Below are 25,064 nucleotides of genomic sequence, written 5' to 3'. Positions count from 1 at the left end.
GACAAAAATACCTGACAGATGCAATTTAAAGAGGGAGGGTTTCAATTGTCATCAGAGATCCTTCATCCACTAACTGATGGAAGCAGAGACCCACAGCCAAACATTAGGCTGAGCCTGTGGAATCCTGCTGAAGAGAGAGAGGGAGGGAGGATTGTACAAGCCAGAAGGGTCAAGGACACCACAAGAAAACTCACAGACTCAACTAACTCAGGCCTGTAGGGGCTCACAGAGACTGAACCAACAACCAGGAAGCCTGCATGAGACTGACCTAGGCCCTCTACATATGTGTGACAGTTGTGTAGCTTGGTCTATTTGTGGGACTCCTAACAGTGGGAGCAGGGCTGTCCCTAATGCTTTGGCTGGCTCTTGGAAACCTGTTCCTCCTACTGGATTGCCTTGGCCAGCCTTAACACAAGGGGAGGTGCTTAGCCCTACCTCAACTTGATATGCCGTGTTTTGTTGCTGCTATCCATGGGAGGCCTGCTCCTTTCTGAACAGAAAGGGAGAGGAGTGGATGGGCAGGGTGGGGGTGGGTGGGTGGGGGTGGGGGTGGGTGCTAAGGGGAAGTTAGGGGAAGGAATGGGAGGAAAGAAGGGAGGGGAAACTGTCATGAGGATGCTAAATAAGTAAATTTAATTTAAAAAAAGAGGGAGGGTTTGTTTTAACTCATGTGTTTAAAGGATTCAGTCCATGGACATGTGGCCCTATGTGCATGGGCAAAACATCATGGCAGGTGCTGGAGGATAGCTGTTCAGTTTAGGGAGAGCTAAGGATAATATGTCACTAAGGATTCACCCCACTGGACCTGCTTTCCTGAAGGTGGACCTAACTTCTGAAGTTTCCAGAACCCCCTGCAGCAGCAGCAGCACCAGCTGAGGGACCATGCATCGAATACACAAACACATTTCTTTTCATTCATTCATCTATTATCTGTCTCCCCTCTGTCTCTCTCTGTTTCTATCTTTCCCTGTCTCTCTGTGTGTAAGGGCACACACATGCCACCGAATGCATGTTGAGGACAGAGACATTCTTTTACTTCAGTGGGGTCAAAATTGGAATCTTGAAGTTATTATCAAAAAAAATAAAAGAACCACTGGTGAAAAATGAGGAAACTCTTCCTTGTATTGGTTTCTTTTCTGTCGTTGTGATAAAATATCCTGACAAAACAATTTCAAGGAGAAAGGGTTTGTTTTATCTTCTAGTTCCAGAGGGACACTGTCCATCACGGTGGGGGAGACACGGCAGGCACAGAAGCTGGCTAATCATATTGCATGTACATACAGGGAGGAGAGGGAGAGGGGGAGAGAGAGAGGTGGGGGCAGGTTGTAACCCCCAGTGCCTGGCCGCAGCGACATACTTCCTCCAGCAAGGCTCCACTTCCGAAAGGTTCCATAACCTTCCCCAACAGTGCTGCCAGCTGGCGGTCCAGCATTCAAACACATGAGCCCACGGATGACATTTCTTGTTCAAAAGACAACACTCTCCCTTACTGGTGGCTTTCCTTTAGATTAAGAATCACTTAAATGGTCTTCCTTCCATGTATATTTTAGACATGTATTTTGTAACGTGCCTGATTTTTGTAGGGCTTGAGGCTAGCCAATTAATTTTTTCTTGATTTTTATTCCTTTTATTGTAATTGTGAAACCATGCTTAGAATTTAAAAAAAAGATCAGCTTTGTCTGGTCGTGTTGCTAGGAAAGCCACTAAAAGGAGAAGCATTGTTCTGAGTCTATTTCCCTATGCACCGAGTTAGAAAATTGAAGCAGCTTATACGGACTCCTGCATTTAGAATAGTTGAGATTAATATAGTGCATAGTTTTCATTTAAAACTGTTCAGTGTCTTGTGATCCTTGGGGAATTTGACATGTATTTATTTCTACTCTTAATGTTTTTAAAATTTTATATTTATATTTCAACGCATAAGGTAACATTTTGACACACATAAGTGTGTATGTGTCTAGGAATGGGATAGCTAGATCAGATGGTAGTTCTGTTTTTAGTGTTTTAAACTTCCATATCGGTTTCCAAAGTGGCTGACGTAGTGTATCCTCTGACAGGCAGAGCACAGTGCTTCCTCTTTCTGGACATCCTTGCTAGCATTTGTCATTTATTTTCTTGATGACAACCAATCTGAGCAGGGAGAAATGGAGTCTCAAAGTAGTTTTGCATTTTGCTGATGGTTAATTATGTTGAACACATTATATATATATGTGTTTATATGTACATATATATGTTTACTTTGAGAACTTTCTATTTAATTCATTAGTTCACTCACTGAATGGCTTTTTTTTGCCTTTATTTTTTGGAGTTTAAAAAAAAAATAGATTCTAGGTATTTATCACGTTTTTGATGTTATTCTAGCTTAATTTTTGTTGTTGTGACAAATGCTCCAACCAAAAGCAACTTAGAGGAAGAAAGGGTTTATTTGTTTTACAATTGCAGGTACAGATACAGTTCATACTGATGGAACGTCATTGTGGGAACAAGAGAAGCCTGTCACGTTACTGTGACAGTCAGGGATACAGGAAGATGGATGTGCTCATGCTGCCTGTCTGCTGAGGGCCTCTGATCTTATCTTGATTTCTCTTGTCCTATATAGTTCATGACCCCAGCCCAGAGAGTGGTACTGCCCACAAGGGGTGGGGTCTTCCTATATCAGTGAACAATTAAGACAGTCCCCCCCAGACATGTGGACAGGCCAACCTGATCTAGATAATTTCTTTTTTAGACTCTTTTGCCAGGTAATTGTAGGCTGTGTCAGGTTTACAATAAAACCCAACCAGCAAAAATGTATTTGATGGCAAAGATTCTCTTTTATACTGCAGCTTTTTTTTTTGTCTCATACATTTCAGATTGGTTTCAAATATGCTGTGTAGCTGAAGGTGAACTCCTGACCCTTGTGTCTTAGCATCCTAAATAAAGAAGGTTTAAAGGCATGCCTGCCAGAACATTTTCAATACCATGTAATCCCATTTGCCAATCTGAGTGTTACTTCCTACGCCATTGAAATCTTTTTTAGAGAAGGGCTGTGTCTTGCCTATGCTGTGTCTTGAAGTAATTTGCCTATTTTTTTCTTTTTCTAGCAGTTTCAGATTTTTCAGACATTATGTTAAGGTCTTTCATCTGTTTTAAATTTGTTGTGCAGCGTGGGAAATACTGACCTAGTTTCAGTTTTCTACATGTAGATATTCAGTTTCCTCAGTACCATACATTGAAGAGTTGCCTTTTCCCCAATGCATGTTTTGAACATCTTGTCAAAGACTAGATGACTGCATCTGTGTAGGCTTATTTCTGGGTCCTCTCCCATCCTATTGGCTGCATGGCTGCCTTTTACCAGTACACACACACACACACACACACACACACACACACACACACACACACACACACATAGTTACTATGGTCTACAGTATAATTTGAGATGGAGTATTGATCTTTTTTCTTTTCTTTTTTAAATTTAAGATTGCTTTGATTATTCATGGTCTTTTGTATTTTCATATGAATTTCAGGATTTTTTCTAGTTTTGTGAAGAAGATATTAGAATTTTGAGGGGATTGTATTGTATTGTAGATTTTTTTTTGAAATGTGGTCATGATACAACAAATTCTGACTATTTATGAGCCTAGGCATTCTTAACATCTTCTAATATTTTCTTCAATTTCTAAAAAAGTTTTAAATTTATTTATTTATTTATTTATTTATTTATTTATTTATTTATTTTTTATTTATTTATGTGTGTGTGTGTGTGTGTGTGTGTGTGTGTGTGTGTGTGCATTCTGAATGGTTTTTGGTTTCTCACTTGCTATTGACATATAGAAAACCTGCTGATTTTGTGCTGATTTGAGGAAAATGGTAAACAGTTCCAATGCTTTTCTGATATACTCTTGGTTCTTTTAAGAATTTAATTGTCTTATTTTCAAATAGGAATCATTTGACTTCTTCCTTTCTGTTTGTATCTTTCTTATTCTTATTTCTTTTGTCTTGTTGCTGTTGCTTTAAGTAAGAGTTTAAGTACTGTGGGGAATAAAGGCTTAGAGAGGGGCACCTTTGTATTGTTCCAGGTATCATAGGGAAGGACTTCAGTTCTCCTCCATTTAATATATGGATGAGTGTAAGTGTACTTTCATAGCTTTATTTTGTTGAGGTGTGTTACTTCTTTTCTAGTTTCTTCAGCACTTTTATCATGAAAGTTTATTGAACATTGTCAAATGTCTTTTCTGCATCTACTGAGGTGACACAATTTTGTCCTTGTGTCTATTGATTTGAGACATTATCTTTATTGATTTGTGTGTATTGGACAATCTTTGTGTCCCTGGAATGAAAATAAGTTGGTCATGGATAAGCTTCCTAATGTTTTCTTGAATTTGGCTTCCACGAATTTCATTAGAGTTTTTGAATCTATGTTTATCAGGGAAGTAGGTCTATTGCTTTCAATTTTTTAAAAAAAATCTGTTTTTTTGGTATTCGAGTAATTCTTGGTGCATAGAATGAGTTAGTCATGCTCCTTCCTTTCTACTTTGTGGAAAAAATTGAGGAGTATTTGTGTAAGCTCTTCCTTAAAGACTTAATGAAATTCAACAGTATATCCATCTAGTCCTGACTTTTTCTTTGTGGGGAAGAAAAAAAAAACTAACCAACCAACCAAACAAACAAAAACAAAACAACCCCCCCCCAAAAACAAAAAACCAAACTGCTTTAACCTCATCACTTGTTATGGGTCTGATTTACTTATACATTCTTTATTTCATTTTGGTATGTTATAGAAATGTATTCATTTCTTTTAGATTTTACAATTTCTTGGAATTTGAGTTTTCCTAGTATTCCCTTATGTAATCCTGGATTTTATTAGTCTCTTGTAATATTTCCCCTTCATATCTAGTTTTATTGATTTGGGTCTTCTCCATCTATCTTGGTTAGTTTGGTTAGGGGACTGTCAGTCATGGGAAACTAAGCAGCCAGATGTGTGGTTGGTTTGGCTTATTTATTTTCACTGCATGGCTCTTCCCTACCTCCCCACACTTCCTGTCTAGCCAACCACTACCTTTGTTAACCTCTAAAGCTCTCTTTGAAACAGAATTTATTTTTTCCTATCTTGGCTCATTTTCACCAGGTCACATGAAAGTAGTTTTTATTTCCTTTGTAGAAACTCTTCTTTGCTTTAAAGTGTGTGTGTGTGTGTGTGTGTGTGTGTGTGTGTGTGTGTGTGTAGGCACACATGCCTATGGAGTCCAAAAACAACCTCAGGTTTTACTCTTCAGCAGCTGTCTACCTTGTTTTTTGATTAAGAGTCACTCACTGTCCTGGAGTAAGCTAGGTTAGTTGACCAGTAGGCCCAGGGATCTTTCTGTTTCTACCTTCCTAATACTGAGATTGCAATCACATGCTATCATAGCCATTTATTAAAAAAACATGGGTCCTGGTATCAAACTAAAGTTCTCATGTTTATACAACAATCATTTTTACTGATTGAGCTGTATTTCCAGCCCTCCATAGTGATTCTTAATGTTAAGTAGTGAAATATGAAATATAAATATTTATATCTTCATTGGCCTCAATTATAAATACCAGTGAACTCTTATGAAGTGTTCCACAAATGGTAACTTTTAAAATGTTCTTTTGGCTAAAACTCTTCTGAAAATTTTCTTTATTGAGAAAATTGGTTATTCTTGGGGATATAAGTAAAAGTTGTGAAGTTGAAGTGAAGTAGGAGGGTTATAACTGATGCTTTATCAGTCAAGTGAAGTTTAGTTGGCTGATTGAGATCACAAAAAATGTTTGTCATAGACAAGACAATGACTTTGTGTGATGCCTAAACTGGGTTGTCAGCTTGACACATCTGGAAAAAGCCCGTCCTCTTTTTTTGTTTTTCAAGACAGGGTTTCTCTCTGTAGCCCTTTCTGTCCTAAAACTAGCTATGTAGACCAAGTTGGCCTTGAACTCACAGAGATCCTACTGCCTCTGCCTCCCAAGTGCTGGGATTAAAGGTGTGAGCCACCACTGCCTGGCAAAGGGACCCTTAATTGAAGAAGTACCTCCATTAGATCAGCCTATAGGCATGTCTGGGGGTATTTCCTTGTTTTCCAATTGACGTAGGAGGGTCCAGCCCACCATGGGCGATACCATCTTTAGATAGGTGGTTCTAGGCTATATAAGAAAGGTAGATAAATGGGAGCCTGGGAGCCAGCCAGTAAGTAACATTCCTCTGCGATTTCTGCTGGAAGCTCTCACCTTAATTTCCTGTCTTGGCTTATTTCACTAACCTATAACCTGTAAGATGAAATAAACTCTTTCCTTTCCAAATTGCTTTGGATCATATTTTTACCATAGTAATAGAAAGCAGCTCGAACTTTTGGGATGGAGATTCAGGCCTAGACTTCAATGACTATTACAGCTGAAAATTCAAATGTGAGAACTCAGAAACCACAATCTAGTTTTGTAAACTCTCCTCACTGTTTCTGCTCACTCTATTCTTTTGCATGTTTGTAATTTCACTTTTATTGGTCTCTCTCAATGACTACGGTTCACTTTACTCTTTCCTTGGTCAAGGTCAATATAGATTCTGTTGGTTTCTCTGTTTGCTTTTGACTAATTAGAGAACTAGAGTTTTAACTAGTTGGGAATTACTCCAGTAGTGCAAAATACCTAGTTAACTGCTTTATTTCACAACATCTCTTATAGCTGAACATAGTCTTTTGAATGGATCCTAGACAATGGGATGTGGGTTGTCTTAGTCACTGTACTATTGCTGTGAAGAGACACCTTGATCAAGGAAACTCTTAAAGAAGAAAGTGTATTTCCCAAGATTACTAAGATTATAGGGTCTGAATGAAGTATCCTGGATTTATTTCCAATGCTGTCATTTTCTAATTAGAAGACTTTGTGACCTCTGTGCCTTTCTATTTTTGGTATAGAAGCTAGAGATGATAGTAGCAATGACTTCAACTTACAGTAAAAAATGAATATGAAAGGTATTCATACATGCAAGTTGAATAGACTAGTGCCTGCTACCTAACGTATGTTCCATCGGTGTTGTCTGTTATAATAGCTAGAAATGGTGTTTGTTCTTCTTGGATGTTTTGAAAACTTGAACAAATGTAAGAACAGTGGCATTTATGATTTTATTAGTTGACATAGATTTTCTTTCAAAAATAGTGAAAAGAATACAGAATTACTGTGCTGACTTCATGATTAATACTCAGATGAACATTAAGCAATCGGGCTAAGATTTATGTGTCAGAATCTTCAAGATGCCTTTAACTGTGACATAAAGACTTCAAACCTGATATGAACAGGCACAGGGTATAGAGGGATGGTAGTTTAGGAAATATCAATAACAATGAGTCATAATACCTAGAAACAGAAAGATTCTCTGTATTGTTCCATTTCAGTTTGCCACAATTTTTGTCTGTGGCATGTTTTCCTACATTAAAAAACAAACAAACAAACAAACAAACAATGACTAATGGCTTGGGTGAATTAAATTTTATGCTATGTCCTAACCTTGAGAACGAATGGAGGAGAAGCTTGGGACAAGCATTTGGGATCCAAGAGGGACTGCACTGAGAAAGAAAGGGAGAGCTGGAGGTGGCTAGGTAAGCATCAAGACATTGGAAAGGACATGGCTAAAAGCAATGATGCCAGTTAGTGCCCAGCCATTCCAGAAAAATCTACCTGAAAAGTAGTCAATACAGAGCACAGGGAGAGTCTTGCTATATACATATATCTGTACACACATGATTTGGTCAGAAAGACGAAGGGTAGGCTGGACCATCTAGTACAACAGAAGACTGGAGTACAAGGCAGTTTGTTTCCATGGGACTTAAGAGTTAAAGTAGAAGCGGGAAGTACTTGTTGACTTGGATTGTTCATGTGGTCAACTTGCTGGAGAGGACAGCACATGGAAGAGTGAGGATTGTCCAAACCTGATGGATTGTGCATGAGGATCTTGACGTTGTCTAATGGCTACATTAGTATAAAGAATTATATGGCCACACAGACGCTTGGATTCTCATTTGTCATAACACAGAAAATACTACAGTGAAGTGAATACTAATGATAGATGCCCATTGACTGATGTAGAGACTGGAAGTACTTTTAGTCAACTTTCTATCAGAGCGACTACTGGTTAAACTCACTTTTGGATTCCTAGTTATGCTGTATTATTTTTCCATATTTTAACATATTTAAGAATGTTTTGTGAAAGAAGACATTTATTGAATACATGTCATTTATGACAAAGTCTGTTAGGTAAGACACATATTGAAATTAATGGTACCAGGTTGGGGAGATAGAGCAGTGGTAGAGCACATGCCTATCCTGTGTGAAGCATAGAGTTTGATCTGTAATCCTCCTGGGAGAAAAAAGAAAAAACAAGTGAAAAATCAATAGTTTTATTTTCTTCTTTTCACAGTAGGAGAAAAACAGACTTGTAAAAGATTGTTAGAATATGATGAGATGGGTATTTCAACATGGAAATTTTCATACTGTGAGAGAAGAAAGGTAGATGTAGATCTTTCTGACTGTTTTTTGAGGGGTCATGGGTTTAGGAGGGATTTACAGAGTACAATTGCCTCTGGAAGAGCATACATAAATGGTGGAGGTACAGATATAAGGGTCAAAGGAATTGAACATGGAAGACATCATTCTTTACATCAGAAACATTCACACACAGAGATATTTGGACCTTGTATAGAGACAGAGGAGAGTTCAGTGTGTTTGGCCTTGAAAGCTCTTGATGGTTTGTGATGGGGCAGAATGGGGAAGGCAGATGGCATGGGGTTTGAAAGGCTGTAGGGTTTGGTTAAAAGGAGTTGGCTACTGATGCTATTCTAATAGAGGAGGGAGGGATCAAAATACTATTTTTGTAAATATCTTAGCTAATTAGAAAACTGCTAATGAGTATAATCATTTGTATGAAACACCTGGAAGGCATAAATCAACTAGACTCTTTCAGAAATACTAGAAAATAATCTCAACTAGATGGCCACTGAGAATAGAATAGCAACTTATGTTTAAGTATAAATATCAACATAGTTCCAACAATTCCACACATTGGGGTTTCAGCCTTAACAGTTGTTTTGCAAAGAAGAAAAATTATTTTTGTAGTGTGTGAGTGTGTGTGTGTGTGTGTGTGTGTGTGTGTGTGTGTATGTGTGTGTGTGTGATGGTATATTTGTGGATGTCAGAGGACTTCTGGTGCTAGTTTTTGCCTTCTGTCTTGTCTGAGACAGATTCTCTTGTTTGTAACTGTGTACACCAACTTTGATGGCACACGAACTCAGAGGGATCTTACTGTCTCCACCTTCCATGTTGCTGCTGGGATTACTGATAAACGTTACTATGTCCAGTTACATGGTATCTTAGCTGCTTTCCCTGTTGCTGTGACAAGACACTCTGATAAAAACAACGTAAGAGGGAAGGTTAATTCTGGCTCATAGTAGAAGGTACAGGGTGTCATGGCAGGGAAGCAAGAGCTTGAGAGAGCTGGTCAAGCTGCAGCGACAGCCATGAAGTAGAGAGACTGGTGCATGCTAGCGCTCAGCTTGTTTTCTCCATTTTCTACAGTCCAAGATGCCCTCCCCAGGGAAGTAGCCATTGAAGATGTTAATTATTTCACATTATCAAGAAACACGAAGAGATAGTGACCCTAGAGTTGGCAGGGGATTCAGCGATACAGGATTCCACCTGATTCCTGCCCACTGGCTGTACTTCCCTCAGCTTCCAGTCTCATGGTTATAAAGATGGCTGCCACTCCTTAAGTTCATGCCTTCACACAAAAGGACATGGCAGGCAGTATGAAAGTTAACTCCATTATCTTCTTTCCTTACTCACTCAGCACTGTATCATTTGGTATATTTGAGTAAAGAAGATGAAGAAAGTGATATGCTCATAGGTTGTTGATAGAATAGACTGATGAGAATAGAGTTGATCCATTATGATTGCTTTTATTTGGGCTAGACCAGAATTACAGTTCCTCTTTATTAATAGATACAGTAGAGATGAGTGCTGAGGATTCATTGGTATAACTGATAGTACATGGTAAGGATTAGGTTTGCCTAAAAGTAATACAGACCCACAATAACTCTACTTAAACCAAAGAGAGATGTAATTCGCTCCTGCAAAGGTTCAGATTAGGTAGTACAGGGGATCAGATTCTTTCCAGAATCCACTTTTCACTCAGAAAACAAGCCTCATGGTGGCAAATGGTGGTGAGCAGACTTGTGCCATAAGCAGTAAGATGAAGAAATAGAGGTGAGAAGGGGTGCACTCTGGCTGTCACTTAAAGTTCATTGAATCTGGGGCTGTAGAGATGGCTCAGCAGTTACGTGTGGGTACCTGCAGAGGACTCAGATTGAGACCTCAGCACCCACACCAGGCAGCTCACAACTGCCTGTAATTCCTGCAGCAGGCCTCTATGGACTCCTGTACTCATATGGGCACTTTCCACCCCCATACATTTAATTAATATAAAATGAAATGTTCTTAAAAATAGGAATAGTTCCTTGAGGCTGCTTCTATTCTGATGGCTGATACTTAAGTATGCAGCCAACCCCATCTGTTACGGAGGCAGAGAAATGCTCTTTTGGGATGGTTGGCTACATGCCTAGGTAAAAACTGGTGCCTATTAGAATGAAAACCATAATGAAAGAGGCATGGGTACTATGATACTTCTAGTAGTGGACACTATGAATGAACAATGTTCAAGATTATCATTATTCTTAAACTGACATAATTCGGAATGCATTTATTTGTATTCTTGTTATTTAAAAAGATAGTTTTTTGTGGTGTGTGAAGGCTGTGGATGGTGACATCTTTTATGTTTTAAATTTATTTCTATTATTTTTCTCACCTAGTGTTTTGGTAAGAACTAAAGAAAACATTGCTGAATGTCACTGGAATTTGCTATTCTATAAGCAATTTTTGGAAGATATCTTTTGGATCTGGCTTGAGACCTCAATTATTTCCAAAAAGACATGGAAAGAAAGAATGATAAGTTTCTCAAGAGCCTTAACAGCAAAATTCAGATCTAATATTGCAGAAGAGTATCATGTGAAATACATTACTGTAGTGTAAACTGTGGACAGATATGGTTCTATTATTTTTTGTAATTGTTACTAGACACTAGATATTAAGATTTTATCAAATGGATTCGTGTGTGAAAAGCCATACCTCTTTATGAAATTGCTTCTATACAGATTAAATTTTTATATCCATGCTTAGAGGTACAAAAGCAATCCAGGAATATAATTGTTCTTGGTCGGGCCTGATTATATAGCCCACTGTAAGAACTCATCCAAATGTGAATACTTCAATATTTCTGGCAGAAAAATAAAATCGTTCTTACTTGCTCACATAAGTAATACCACCCAGGGACTCTGCATTAATCCTGGATTTGTGAACTGAAGTCTAAAAGTCTAAATTGTCTCCTATTCAAATAATCATTCTGGTAAGGACAGCTGCTTTATTACTAAAAAACTACACATCTCTGCAGAATCCGTTTACAATTTCTCTGTCACCGTTCTTTGGTGGAATGCTTGTACCTAGGAGAAAAATGAGTTGGGTTTTGTAATTTCTGCCCACCAGTCATTCCTATGTTTTTGGTGACCAGCTGTCTGAGGACCTATGATTGAAGGTTGTCTTCTAATGGACACAGCATCTTCTTCCTAATACTGTGTAAGAAGGCCATGGTTCTATGAGCCTTTTAATAGCTTCATTATTTCATATCCCTAAGCAGTTGAGTCCCTGCTGGTCACTGAAAAAAAATTGTTTTACTCCTTGGTACCATATCTAAATAGGCTCTGATTTTATTTTTTAATGTTGCAGATGGTGCTCATAAACAAGAATGTTGTATGGACTGAAATAAAATTTGGACCCCTACTTTCAAGTGAGATTTGAAACTCTCTCTTTGTCCTATTGTTCTGTATGACTTTATTTGCTTTTTTTCCCTAAGAGTCTGCTACTTGGTCGGAATATTAACCATTTATGTCCTCCTCAATGCAGCACATTGTTCTGAGTACTTTAAAATATACCACCAAGCAATAAGATAGGATTTTTCTATGTCCATTCATCCCTGATTCTGAAATAATTATGTAGAGATGTCATAGATACTTGTCAATTTTGTTCTACTCACACCCTGGTACTTGAAGTTCCCTCTTTTCATGAGGCTGTGTCTGTCTCTCAGTAGAGAATGTGCCCCCAGTTCCTTGCACATAAAGCCCTCAATACAGCTCTGATAAGCACAGGCACACCCCACATTTAGAAGATCCTATTTAAAGTAAGTTCTATGAAGGTGTATCAGTGACCACAGGTGACACAGGTTAGAGGTGTAATAGGAGAGTCCAGTACCTAATGTTTTGGGGTTGGTGGAGTTTCTGAAAAGTGTTTGCACTCATAGGAAGAATTTGGAAATGTTCCTTCTGTTTCTACTTTGTGGAATAATTTGAGGAGTATTGGTATTAGCTCTTTCTTTGAAGGTCTAGTAGAATTCTGCACTGAAACCAAGTGGCCCTGGGATTTTTTTTTTTTTTTTTTTTTTTTTTGGTTGGGAGACTTTTAATGACTGCTTCTATTTCCTTGGGGGATATAGGTCTATTTGAATTGTTTATCTGCTCTTGATTTAACTTTGGTAAGTAGTATCTATTGAGAAAATTGTCCATTTCTTTTAGATTTTCCAATTTTATGGAGTACAGGTTTTTGAAGTATGACCTAACGATTCTTTGGATTTCCTCGGTGTCTGTGGTTATGTTCCCCTTTTTGTTTTTGATTTTGTTAATTGAGTGTTTTCTCTCTGCCTTTTGGTTAGTTTGGATAAAAGTTTGTCTATCTTGTTGATTTTCTCAAAGAACCAACTCTTTGTTTTATTGATTCTTTGTATTGTTCTCTTTGTTTCTATTATTGATTTCAGCCCTGACTTTGATTATTTCCTGCCATCTACTCCTCTTGGGAGTATTTGCTTCTTTTTGTTCTAGATCTTTCAGTGTTTTGTTAAATGACTAGTGTTAGATTTCCTCAAATTCTTTATTGGGCATTTAGTGCTGTGAACTTTCCTCTTAGCACTGCTTATATAGTGTTCCATAAATTTGGATATGTTGCACATTCATTTTCATTGAATTCTGGGAAGTGTTTAATATTGTTCTTTATTTCTTCCTTGACCCAGTGGTAGATAGTTGTTCAGTTTCCATGAGTTCGTAGACTTTCTTTTGTTGTTGAAATTAAGTTTTAATTATGGTAATCTGTTAGGATACATGGGACTATTTCTTTTTTTTTTTTTTCTGTATCTGTTGAGACTTGCTTTGTGGCTATGTGTTCAGTTTTGGAGAAGATTCCATGAGGTGTTGAAAAGAAGGTATATTCTTTTGTGTTTAGGTAAAATGTTCTGTAGATATCCATTAGTTCCATTTGAGTCACAATGTCTGTTAGTTCCACTATTTCTCTGTTTAGTTTCTGTCTCAGCAACCTGTCCACTGGTGAGAATGGGGTGTTGAAGTTTATGTGTGATTTAAGCTTTAGTAATGTTTCTTTTACAAATGTTGGTGCCCTTGCATTAAAAAAACCAACAGAATCAACTAACCTGGGCCCATAGGAGCTCACAGAGACTGAACTGAGAATCAGGGAGGCTGCATGGGACTGACCTAGGCCCTTTGCATATATGTGACAGTTGTGTAGTTTGGTCTTCTTGTGGGACTCCTAACAGTGGTAGCAGGGGCTGTCTCTGACTCTTTTACTGGCTTTTGGGATCCTATTCCACATAATGGGTAGCCTTGTCCAACCTTGATACAATGTGAGGTGCTTAGTCTTAGTATAACGTGATATGCCATGTTTTGTTGATATCCCTGGGAGGCCTGTCCTTTTCTGAATAGAAATGGAGAAGGAGTGGATGGAGGGGCAGAGGGGAGGTGGGGAGAGGGACTGGGAGGAGAGGAGGGAGAGATGTAAAAACTAACTAACTAACTAACTAACTAAAAGAAATAAATAGTGTAAAATTTAGGCATTTCCCCAATGGAGATGTCTCTGTGACTAATTGATAGGCTCTTCTGTGATTCTGTGTTACTCAACATATTTAATAGTATGAGACCTATTTTCTGTTATAACTAAATATACCGATTTAAATGAAACCAAAATTTATATTTTACAAGTAACAAAAAGTAAAATAAAAAGTTTAAAGTGGACATTTGTGTGGTTCAATAGCAACAAGCGATGGTTCAAGGCCAGACAAAGAGGAACACACCTGTAATCCCAGAACAGGGAGATGAAGGAATGAGGTTTTGAAGTTCGAGACCAGTCTCTGCTGTATATGGGATTCTAGGCTAATCATAGTCTACAGGAGACCTGTCTCAAGAATAGAATAAAATGAAAACAAGGCCCTACAAGATAGTAAAGATTCATAGAAAAGGTGGATGCTGACACTCAACAAGTAATATGAGCTACTAATAAATGATAGCCATGGTATTAGGTACTAAGCATAAGAAACTGAGCATAATAAATAAAACAATTCTGCCTCTTCGAGGCTTAAAGTCTAAGAAGGAAAACATTATCCCCAGCCATTGCATCAGTTTTGGCAAGACTGTTGAGGTAAATAAGAGAGCATGATGTAAAATCCATATAAAGAACACTTACATCGTCAAGATCTGTCAAGTAATGCATCCCAGAGGGGTGGCTTTGAAATTGTGGGCAATGAGCACACATGAGTGAACTTGTGAGGGTTAAAAATTATGCAGGTAAAGGTAGCTTTGTGACTTTCTCACAATGAGACATTGTATGCATCTGAGAAATGATAACATTTTTGTGAAAAAATGGAGGACATGAAGTTAGGAGGGGTATGTGTTGGGGACCTAGGGAGTGTTGAATGGAGAGGGGAATGGTGCTTGAGATACATTCATTCATATATGGAAATTTCAAATAATAAAACAATCAGAAGATATTTTCTGAGTGGTTGAAACATAGATCATGGAATAGAGTAACAGTTGATTCTGAGAAACAAACATCTTTCCTTCTATGTTTGACTCTGCTTTATTAAATAAATGGTATAAATTTAGGTTTATACATATTGTATTTTATTTTTAAAAGTGAATTATCTTTAAAAACATACAGTCAATATACTTAAACCTATCCCTATTCTTTGACTAGCAAAACTATAGATAAGACCAAGAAAGTATCTGCTATACTCTGTGGCTGTGGCTAGATTGACCATTTTTTTGGAAGGTGAAACATTCCAATAAAAGGCATTTATTTGAAGGGTGGTGATTTATGAATAAAATATAATTATGAAAAAATAATAATTCACATTTATGTACCCTGTACTTATTTTATTTTTTGGTGTTTTTTATTATTATTTTATTTTATAATTAATTTAATTTTACATATGAGCCACAGATTCCCCTGTTCTCCTTCCCCCCTACACCCCAACCCACCCCCCATTTCCACCTCCTCCAAGGCAAAGTCTCCCCTGGGGATTCAGTTCAGCCTGGTAGATTCAGTTGAGGCAGATCCAGTCCCCTCCTCCCTACACCTAGGCTGAGCAAAATGTCTCAGCATAGGCCCTAGATTACAAAAAGCCAGCTCATGCACTAAGGACAGGTCCTAGTCCCACTGCCTGCGTGCCTCCTAAATAGTTCAAGCTAATCAATTGTCTCACTTATCCAGAGGGCCTGATCCAGGTCCATGGATCCCCAGCGATTGGTTCATAGTTCATGTGTTTCCACTAGTTTGGCTATTTGTCCCTGTGCTTTTTCCAATCATGGTCTCAATATCTCTTGCTCAAATAATCCCTCCTCTCTCTCACTGATTGGACTCCTGGAACTCCACCGTGGGCTTGGCTATGGATCTCTGCATCTGCTTCCATCAGTCACTGGATAAGAGTTCTATCACAACAGTTAGGGTGTTCGACCATCCGATCACCAGAGTAGGTCAGCTCAGGCTTTCTCTCGACCATTTCCAGTAGTCTATTGTGGGGGTATCTTTGTGGATTTCTGGGGACCTCTCTAGCACTCAGCTTCTTCCTATTCCATGGGGTCTTCATTTATCATGGTATCTCTTTCCTTGTTCTCCCAATCTGTTCCTGATCCAGTTGGGACCTCCTGCTCCCATAAGCTCTCTTTCCCCGACCCTTGCCCTCCATTACCGCCCCCCCCCCGTCATGTCCAGTTTGCTTATGTAGATGTCATCCATTTCTCTGTCATTGGGTTATCCCTGTGTCTTTCTTTTTTTTTTTTCCTTTTATTTTATTTTACAATACCATCCAGTTCTACATTTCAGCCACGGGTTCCCCTGTTCTCCCCCCTCCTATCCCCTCCCCTTATCCCCATCCCACTCCCCATTCCCACCTCCTCCAGGGCAAAGCTTCCCCCAGGACTGTGATCAACCTGGTAGACTCAGTCCAGGCAGGTCCAGTCCCTCCTCCCAGGCTGAGCCAAGCGTCCCTGCATAAGCTCCAGGTTTCAAACAGCCAACTCATGCAATGAGCACAGGACTCAGTCCCACTGCCTAGTTGCCTCCAAACAGATCAAGCCAATTAACTGTCTCACCTATTCAGAGGGCCTGATCCAGCTGGGGGCCCCTCAGCCATTGGTTCATAGTTCATGTGTTTCCATTCGTTTGGCTATTTTTTTTCAATAATTGAGTAAAACCGAAATTTATTATAAGCCACAGTCGTCCTAGGGACCTCCATGCTATATATATATATAGCCTCCATGGTTCTATGGGTTGTGGTCTGATTGTTCTTTATTTTATATCTAGAATCCACTTATGAATGAGTACATACTATGACTGTTTTTCTGGGTTTGGGTTACCTCACTCAGGATGATTTTTTTCTAGTTCCATCCATTTGCCTGCAAATTTCATGCTTTCATTGTTTTTCTCTGCTGAGTAGTACTCCATTGTGTATATGTACCACATTTTTTTCATCCATTCTTCCGTTGACGGGCATCTAGGTTGTTTCCAGGTTCTGGCTATTACAAATAGTGCTGCTATGAACATAGCTGAGCATGTATCTTTATGGTATAAATCAGCATTCCTTGGGTATATGCCCAAGAGTGGGATGGCTGGGTCTTGAGGTAGTTCGATTCCTAATTTTCTGAGAAACCGCCATACTGATTTCCACAGTGGTTGTACAAGTTTACATTTCAACCAACAGTGGAGGAGTGTTCCCTTTGTTCCACATCCTCTCCAACATTGACTGTCATTGGTGTTTTTGATCGTAGCCATTCTGACAGGTGTAAGGTGGTATCTCAGAGTCGTTTTGATTTGCATTTCTCTGATAATTAAGGATGTTGAGCATTTCTTTAAATGTCTTTCAGCCATTTGTGATTCTTGTTTTGTGAATTCTCTGTTTAGCTCTTTAGCCCATTTTTTAATTGGATTGTTCAGTATTTTGATGTCTAGTTTCTTGAGTTCTTTATATACTGTGGAGATCAATCCTCTGTCAGATGTGGGGTTGGTGAAGATCTTTTCCCATTTTGTTGGCTGTCTTTTTGTCTTATTGACTGTGTTTTTTTGTCCTGCAAAAGCTTCTCAATTTTGAGAGGTCCCATTTATTAATTGTTGTGCTCAGGGTCTGTGCTGTTGGTGTTTTATTTAGGAAATGGTCTTCCGTGCCAATGTGTTCAAGAGTGCTTCCTACTTTCTTTTCTATTAAGTTTAGTGTAACTGGATTTATGTTCAGGTCTTTGATCCACTTGGACTTGAGTTTTGTGCATGGTGTCAGATATGGATCTATTTGTAATCTTTTACATATTGACATCCAGTTATGCCAGCACCATTTATTGAAGATACTTTTTTTTCCCACTGTATAGTTTTGGCTCTTTTGTCAAAAACCAGGTGTTCATATGTGCATGGATTAATGTCAGGGTTTTCAATTCGATTCCATTGGTCCGTATGTCGGTTTTTATGCCAGTACCAAGCTGTTTTTATTACTATAGCTCTATAGTAGAGTTTGAGGTCAGGGATGGTGATGCCTCCAAAGGTTGCTTTATCGTATAGGATTCTTTTAGCTATCCTGGGTCTTTTGTTTTTCCATATGAAGTTGAATATTTTTCTTTCCAAGTCTGTGAAGAATTGTGTTGGGATTTTGATGGGGATTGCATTGAATCTGTAGATTGCTTTTGGTAAGATTGCCATTTTACTATGTTAATCCTACCTATCCATGAGCATGGGAGATCCTTCCATTTTCTGATATCTTCTTCAATTTCTTTCTTTAGAGATTTAAAGTTCTTATCAAAAAGGCCCTTCACTTGTTTAGTTAGTGTTATCCCAAGGTATTTTATATTATTTGTGGCTATTGTAAAGGGTGATGTTTCTCTGACTTCTTTCTCAGCCCTTTTATCATTTGTGTATAGGAGGGCTACTGATTTTTTTGAGTTGATCTTGTATCCTGCCACTTTACTGAAGGAGTTTATCAGCTGTAGGAGTTCCCTGGTAGAGTTTTTGAGGTCACTTATGTATACTATCATATCATCTGCAAATAGTGAAAGTTTGACCTCTTCCTTTCCAATTTGTATCCCTTTGATCTCCTTTTGTTGTCTTATTGCTCTAGCTAGAAATTCTAGTACTATATTGAATAAATATGGGGAGAGTGGACAGCCTTGTCTTGTTCCTGAATTTAGTGGTATCGCTTTGAGTTTCTCTCTGTTTAATTTGATGTTTGCTGTTGGCTTGCTATAAATTGCTTTTATTATGTTTAGAAATGTTCCTTGTATTCCTGATCTTTCTAAGACCTTTATCATGAAGGGGTGTGGATTTTGTCAAAGGCTTTTTCAGCATCTAAGGAGATGATCATGTGTTTTTTTTTCTTTCAGTTTGTTTATATGGTGTATTACATTGACTGATTTTCATATGTTGAACCATCCTTGCATCCCTGGGATGAATCCTACTTGGTCGTGATGGATGATTGTTTTGATGTATTCTTGGATTCGGTTTACCAATACTTTGTTGAGTTTTTTGCATCAGCGTTCATGAGGGTGATTGGTCTGTACTTCTCTTTCTTTGTTGCATCTTTGTGTGGTTTGGGTATCAGGGTAATTGTAGCCTCATAAAAAGAGTTTGGTAGTGTTCCTTCTGTTTCTATTGTGTGGAACACTTTGAAGAGTATTGGTATTAGTTCTTCTTTGAAAGTCTGGTAGAATTCTGCACTGAAACCATCTGGTCCTGGGCTTTTTTTGGTTGGGAGACTTTTGATGACTGTTTCTATTTCTTTAGGGGTTATTGGTCTATTTAAATGGTTTATCTGGTCTTGATTTAATTTTGGTATTTGGTATTTATCCAGAAAATTGTCCATTTCTTCCTGGTTTTCCATTTTTGTGGAGTACAGGTTTTTGAAGTATGATTTGATGATTCTCTGGATTTCCTTGTTGTCTGTTGTTATGTCTACCTTTTCATTTCTGATTTTGTTAATTTGGGTGCTCTCTCTTTGCCTTTTGGTTAATTTGGCTAGGGGTTTGTCTATCTTGTTGATTTTTTCAAAGAACCAACTCTTTGTTTCATTGATTTTTTGTATTGTTCTCTTGTTTTCTATTTCGTTGATTTCAGCCCTCAATTTGATTATTTCCTGGCGTCTATTTCTCCTGGGTGAGTTTGTTTCTTTTTGTTCTAGAGCTTTCAGTTGTGCTGTTAATTCATTGGTATGGGATTGCTCCATCTTCTTTATGTGTGCATTTAGAGCTATGAATTTTCCTCTTAGCACTGCTTTTATAGTGTCCCATAAGTTTGGGTATGTTGTACTTTCATTTTCATTGAATTCTAGGAAATCTTTAATTTCTTTCTTTATTTCTTCCTTGACCCATTGATGTTTCAGGTGGGCATTATTCAGTTTCCATGAGTTTGTGGGTTTTCTATAATTTTTGTTGTTGTTGAGGTCTAACTTTAAGGCATGGTGCTCTGATAAGATACAGGAGGTTATTCCATTTTTTTTTGTATCTGTTAAGATTTGTTTTGTGTCCAAGCATGTGGTCAATTTTTGAGAAGGTTCCATGGGGTGCTGAGAAGAAGGTATATTCTTTTGTGTTAGGAAGGAATGTTCTGTAGATATCTATTAAGTCCATTTGAGTCATAACATCTGTTAGGTCCTTTATTTCTTTGTTAAGTTTCAGTCTGGTAGATCTGTCTTTTGGTGAGAGTGGTGTGTTAAAATCTCCCACTACTAATGTGTGGGGTTTGATGTGCGTTTTAAACTTTAGTAGTGTTTCTTTGATGAATGTGGGTGCTTTTGTATTTGGAGCATAAATGTTTAGAATCGAGACTTCATCTTGGTGGATTTTTCCCGTGATAAATATGTAATGTCCATCCTAATCTCTTTTGATTGATTTTAGTTTGAAGTCTATTTTATTAGATATTAGGATAGCTACACCAGCTTGTTTCTTAGGTCCATTTACTTGGAAAGCCTTTTCCCAGCCCTTTACTCGGAGGTAGTGTCTGTCTTTGAAGTTAAGGTGTGTTTCTTGTATGCAGCAGATGGATGGGTCCTGTTTTCTTATCCATTCTGTTAGCCTGTGTCTTTTTATAGGTGAGTTGAGACCATTGATATTGATGGATATTAACGACCAGTGATTGTTAATTCCTGTTATTTTTTTGTGGTTGTGTTGTGTTGTCCTTCTTTGGTGTATGTTGGTGTGGGATTATCTATTGCTTGATTTTTCATGGATGTGTTTAGCTTCTTCAGGTTGGATTTTCCCTTCTAGTGCTTTCTGTAGGGTTGGGTTTGTGGACAGGTATTGATTAAATCTGGTTTTATCCTGGAATATTTTGTTTACTCCGCCTATGGTGATTGAGAGTTTTGCTGGGTATAATAGTCTGGGTTAGCATCCGTGGTCTCTTAGTGCCTGCATAAGATTTGTCCATGATCTTCTAGCTTTCATAGTCTCCATTGAGAAGTCTGGTGTTATTCTGATGGGTTTGCCTTTATATGTTACTTGGTCTTTTTCCTTTGCGGCTCTTAATATTTTTTCTTTGTTTTGTGTGTTTAGTGTTTTGATTATTATGTGGCGAGGGGACTTTTTTTTTTGGATCCAGCCTATTCGGTGTTCTGTAAGCTTCTTGTATCTTCATAGGCATTTCTTTCTTTAGGTTAGGAGAGTTTTCTTCTATGATTTTGTTGAATATATTTTCTGTGCCTTTGAGTTGGTATTCTTCTCCTTCTTCTATCTCTATTATTCTTAGGTTTGTTCTTTTCATGGTGTCCCAAATTTCCTGGATGTTTTGTGTTAAGACTTTTTTGTCTTTAGTGTTTTCTTTGACTGATGAATCTATTTTCTCTATTGTGTCTTCAGTGTCAGAGATTCTCTGTTCCATCTCTTGCAATCGGTTGGTTATGCTTGTTTCTGTAGTTCCTGTTTGTTTAGTCAGGATTTCTATTTCCAGCATTCCCTCAGCATGTGTTTTCTTTATTGTCTCAAATTCATTTTTCTGATCTTGGAATGTTTCTTTCATCCGTTTAATTGCTTTTTCTTGGCTTGATTTGATTTCTTCCCATTTTTTGTTCTTTTTTTCTTCCTTTTCTTTAAGGGAGTTTTTTATTTCCTCTTTAATGGAGTTTTTCATTTCCTCTTTAAGGGAAGTTTTTCTTTCCTCTTTAATGGAGTTTTTCATTTCCTCTTAAGGGAATTTTTTATTTCCTCTTTAAGGGAATGTTTTATTTCTACTTAAAGGGCCTCTATCATCTTCTTAAAGTCATTTTTAGTGTTGATTTCTTCTGTTTCTTCTGTCTTGGTATGTTCAGGTCTTGCAGGTGTAGAATCACTACATTCTGATGTTGCCATATAGGTCTTTATGTTGTTGCCTGTGTTTTTGTACTGGCGTCTACTCATCTCTTCCTCTGTTCGGTGCAGGTGGTGTCTGTGTCTGAGAGTGCCTCTCTTGTTCTAATTTTTAGTCTTGGTTTAGTAGGAGTTCTTGGTTAAATTGGTACTATTGGGTTGTTTCTTCAGGGGCAGCTGATCTCAGTCAGTGAAGTATATACTTATGATTCTGGTGATCTGGTTTGGTGGCTGGGCAGCGCCTTCTTCTGTGTTCCCAGGTCACGTTTTGTTCATTCGTCATCTCCTCAGCTGATCTTGTTTCTTCAGACTTCAAACTGTAGGCATCTGAATCCTCTTCCGGATGGATTTCAGCTGAGCAGGGTAGTCTTACCAACACCTCCAAGTTGTTGGGTTTCACAGGATCAGCAGCTGGGCCCTGGGTTGGCCTCAGATGGAGTGTTCAGATTCATTCTTGTTCCGTCCCACGGAGATAGCTTCTTCCCTGGGTGCTGGGGTTAGAGGCGTCCCCGTTCCAAGCTTTTGATTAAGAGTTTGTTTTCACTAGCTCTTCAACGGGTAATAGCTCTGTTTCTGGTCTTTATTGTGACTGTGTTTCGGCTGCTGCCTGCTGTGCCTGCCTGCCTCCACTCCAGGCCTGCCTGCCTCTGCTGGGCCAGTCTACCTCTGCTGGTCACCGCAGAGGGCCTACCTGCCTCTGCTTGTCTCCACCGCCGCCGGGCCTGTCTACCTCTGCTGGCCGTTGCTGGGCCTGTATGTCTCTGCCGGCTGCCTCTGTGGGCCTACCTGCCTCTACCCTGTGTCTTTCTTAGGGTCTTCTTTACTAGGTAGCCTCCCTGGAGTTGTGAGTTGCAGTCTGGTTATCCTTCGCTTTACATCTAGTATTCACTTATGAATGAGTACATACCATGTTTGTCTTTCTGAGTCTGGGTTACCTCACTTAGGACGATATTTTCTAGTTGCATCCATTTGCCTACAAATTTCATGATGTCATTGTTTTTCTCTGCTGAGTAGTATTCCATTGTGTGTATGTACCACATTTTATTTATCCATTCTTCAGTTGAGGGGCATCTAGATTGTTTCTAGGTTCTGGCTATTATGAATAATGCTGCTATGAACATAGTTGAGCATGTGTCCTTGTGGTATGATTGAGCATTCCTTGGGTATATGTCCAAGGGTGGTATACCTGGGTCTTGAGGGAGATTGATTCCCAATTTTCTAAGAAAGCACCATATTGATTTCCAAAGTGGTTGTACAAGTTTGCATTCCCACCAACAGTGTAGGAGTGTTCCCCTTTGCTTCACATCCTCTCCAACATAAGCTGTCTTCAGTGTTTTTTATCTTAGCCATTCTGACAGGTGTAAGGTGGGTATCTCAGAGTTGTTTTGATTTGCATTTCTCTGAAGATTAGGGATGTTGAGCAATTCCTTAAACAGCCATTTGAGCTTCTTCTGTTGAGAATTCTCTGTTTAGCTCTATAGCCCATTTTTTAATTGGACTGGTGGTTATTTTGATGTCTAATTTCTTGAGTTCTTTATATGTTCTGGATATCAGTCCTCTGTCAGATGTGGGGTTGGTGAAGATCTTTTCCCATTCTGTAGGCTGTCACTTTGTCTTGTTGACCATGTCCTTTGCCCTACAAAAACTTCTCAGTTTCAAGAGGTCCCATTTATTAATTGTTTCTCTCAGTGTCTGTGCTACTGGTGTTATATTTAGGAAGTGATCTCCTATGCCAATGCGTTCAAGACTACTTCCTACTTTCTCTTCTATCAGGTTCAGAGTAACTGGATTTATGTTGAGGTCTTTGATCCACTTGGACTTAAATTTTGTGTATGGTGACAGATACAGATCTATTTGCAGTCTTCTACATGCTGACATCCAGTTATGCCAGCACCATTTGTTGAAGATGCTTTCTTTTTTCCATTGTACAGTTTTGGCTTCTTTGTTAAAAATCATATGTTCATAGGTGTGTGGATTAATGTCAGGGTCTTCAGTTAGATTCCATTGGTCCACATGTTGGTTTTTATGCCAATACCAAGCTGTTTTTATTACTGTAGCTCTATAGTAGAGCTTGAAGTCAGGGATCATGATGCCTCCAGAGGTGGTTTTATTGTACAGGATTCTTTTGGCTATCCTGGGTGTTTTGTTTTTCCATATGAAATTGCGTATTGTTCTTTCCAGGTCTGTAAAGAATTGTGTTGGCATTTTGATGGGGATTTCATTGAATCTGTACATTCAATACTTCATTTTAGGCTCATGAGAGTAAACTCACCCTGTGAAAGATAAATGAGCTACTCTTACGCAGCAATTTCCTCTGAGATAACACCTACCATCTTTGTGGGGAGCTTGTTAAGATGATGGATGTTCTAAAGGTCCTTGCGTGTGTGCACGTGCATGCGTGCGAAGCATTCTATCCTATAGTGAATCTCAGTAAGCCCAGGAAATAAACAACTCAATAGTTTTAGAAAGTCCCTGAAACTGAGCAGCTATATTATTTTCTTCCTCCCCAAGAGTACATAAGCAGTAAGAACTGCTGTGATACACTCTCAGACCAGCTTAGCTGCCTGAAAGTGACACTGTCCAATCTGTTGGTCTGCTTGTAAGTTGTGGAGTGACCTTCAGGATTGCAGATTTCATGAGTTTTCATCCATGCCGCTGTGGGCTTTTGATGATGCAACTATCTCGGAGTCATTTCTGCTTTTTCATGTAACCTCTCACCCAATCTCTTGTAAGTAACCTCAGTAAACTCATTGGTTTACCCATTGGACTTTGGTGGTACTCTTACTTTTTGTTCCATTGTTGGCTCTCTGTCCAGGATGACTAGGTATTTATTTAGCCCTCACACTTGCTATGTGTCTGGAATAGTGACACATAGCATCCTCGTGTACTGATGAGAATGATAAGCACAGCTGGGCAGGGGGAGGAGGCCACCCAGACCACTTGGGCTTAGGTACAAACTATACCCAAACATCTGTTTTCACAGAGAGATCCCTTATTAAGCAGGGAAGAAAAATTAAATTGGCTGTTTTCTGACTCTGGCAGAAAAACACCAGCAAATGACCTTGCAAGTGCAATTTTTAAGAAGAGAAAAAGGAAGGTCTGTGATAGAATGGGCTAGGATGTGGTGGTAATGGAAACAGAGGAAGAGGGCATGTTAATTAGGTGAACCTGCTGGACTTTGGTAGTCATCCTTAGGACATGGAAGTGACCAAATAAAGGAATAGATGTCTCTCTCTCTCTCTCTCTTTCTTTCTTTCTTTTTTTTTCTTTCTTTCTTTCTTTCTTTTTTTTTTTTTTTTAGCAAGGCAGAAGGAATGGGAG

The sequence above is a fragment of the Peromyscus leucopus genome, chromosome 6, assembly GCF_004664715.2.
Source record: "Peromyscus leucopus breed LL Stock chromosome 6, UCI_PerLeu_2.1, whole genome shotgun sequence".
Taxonomy (NCBI): Eukaryota; Metazoa; Chordata; class Mammalia; order Rodentia; family Cricetidae; genus Peromyscus; species Peromyscus leucopus.
Note: the sequence above shows the minus strand (reverse complement) of the source record.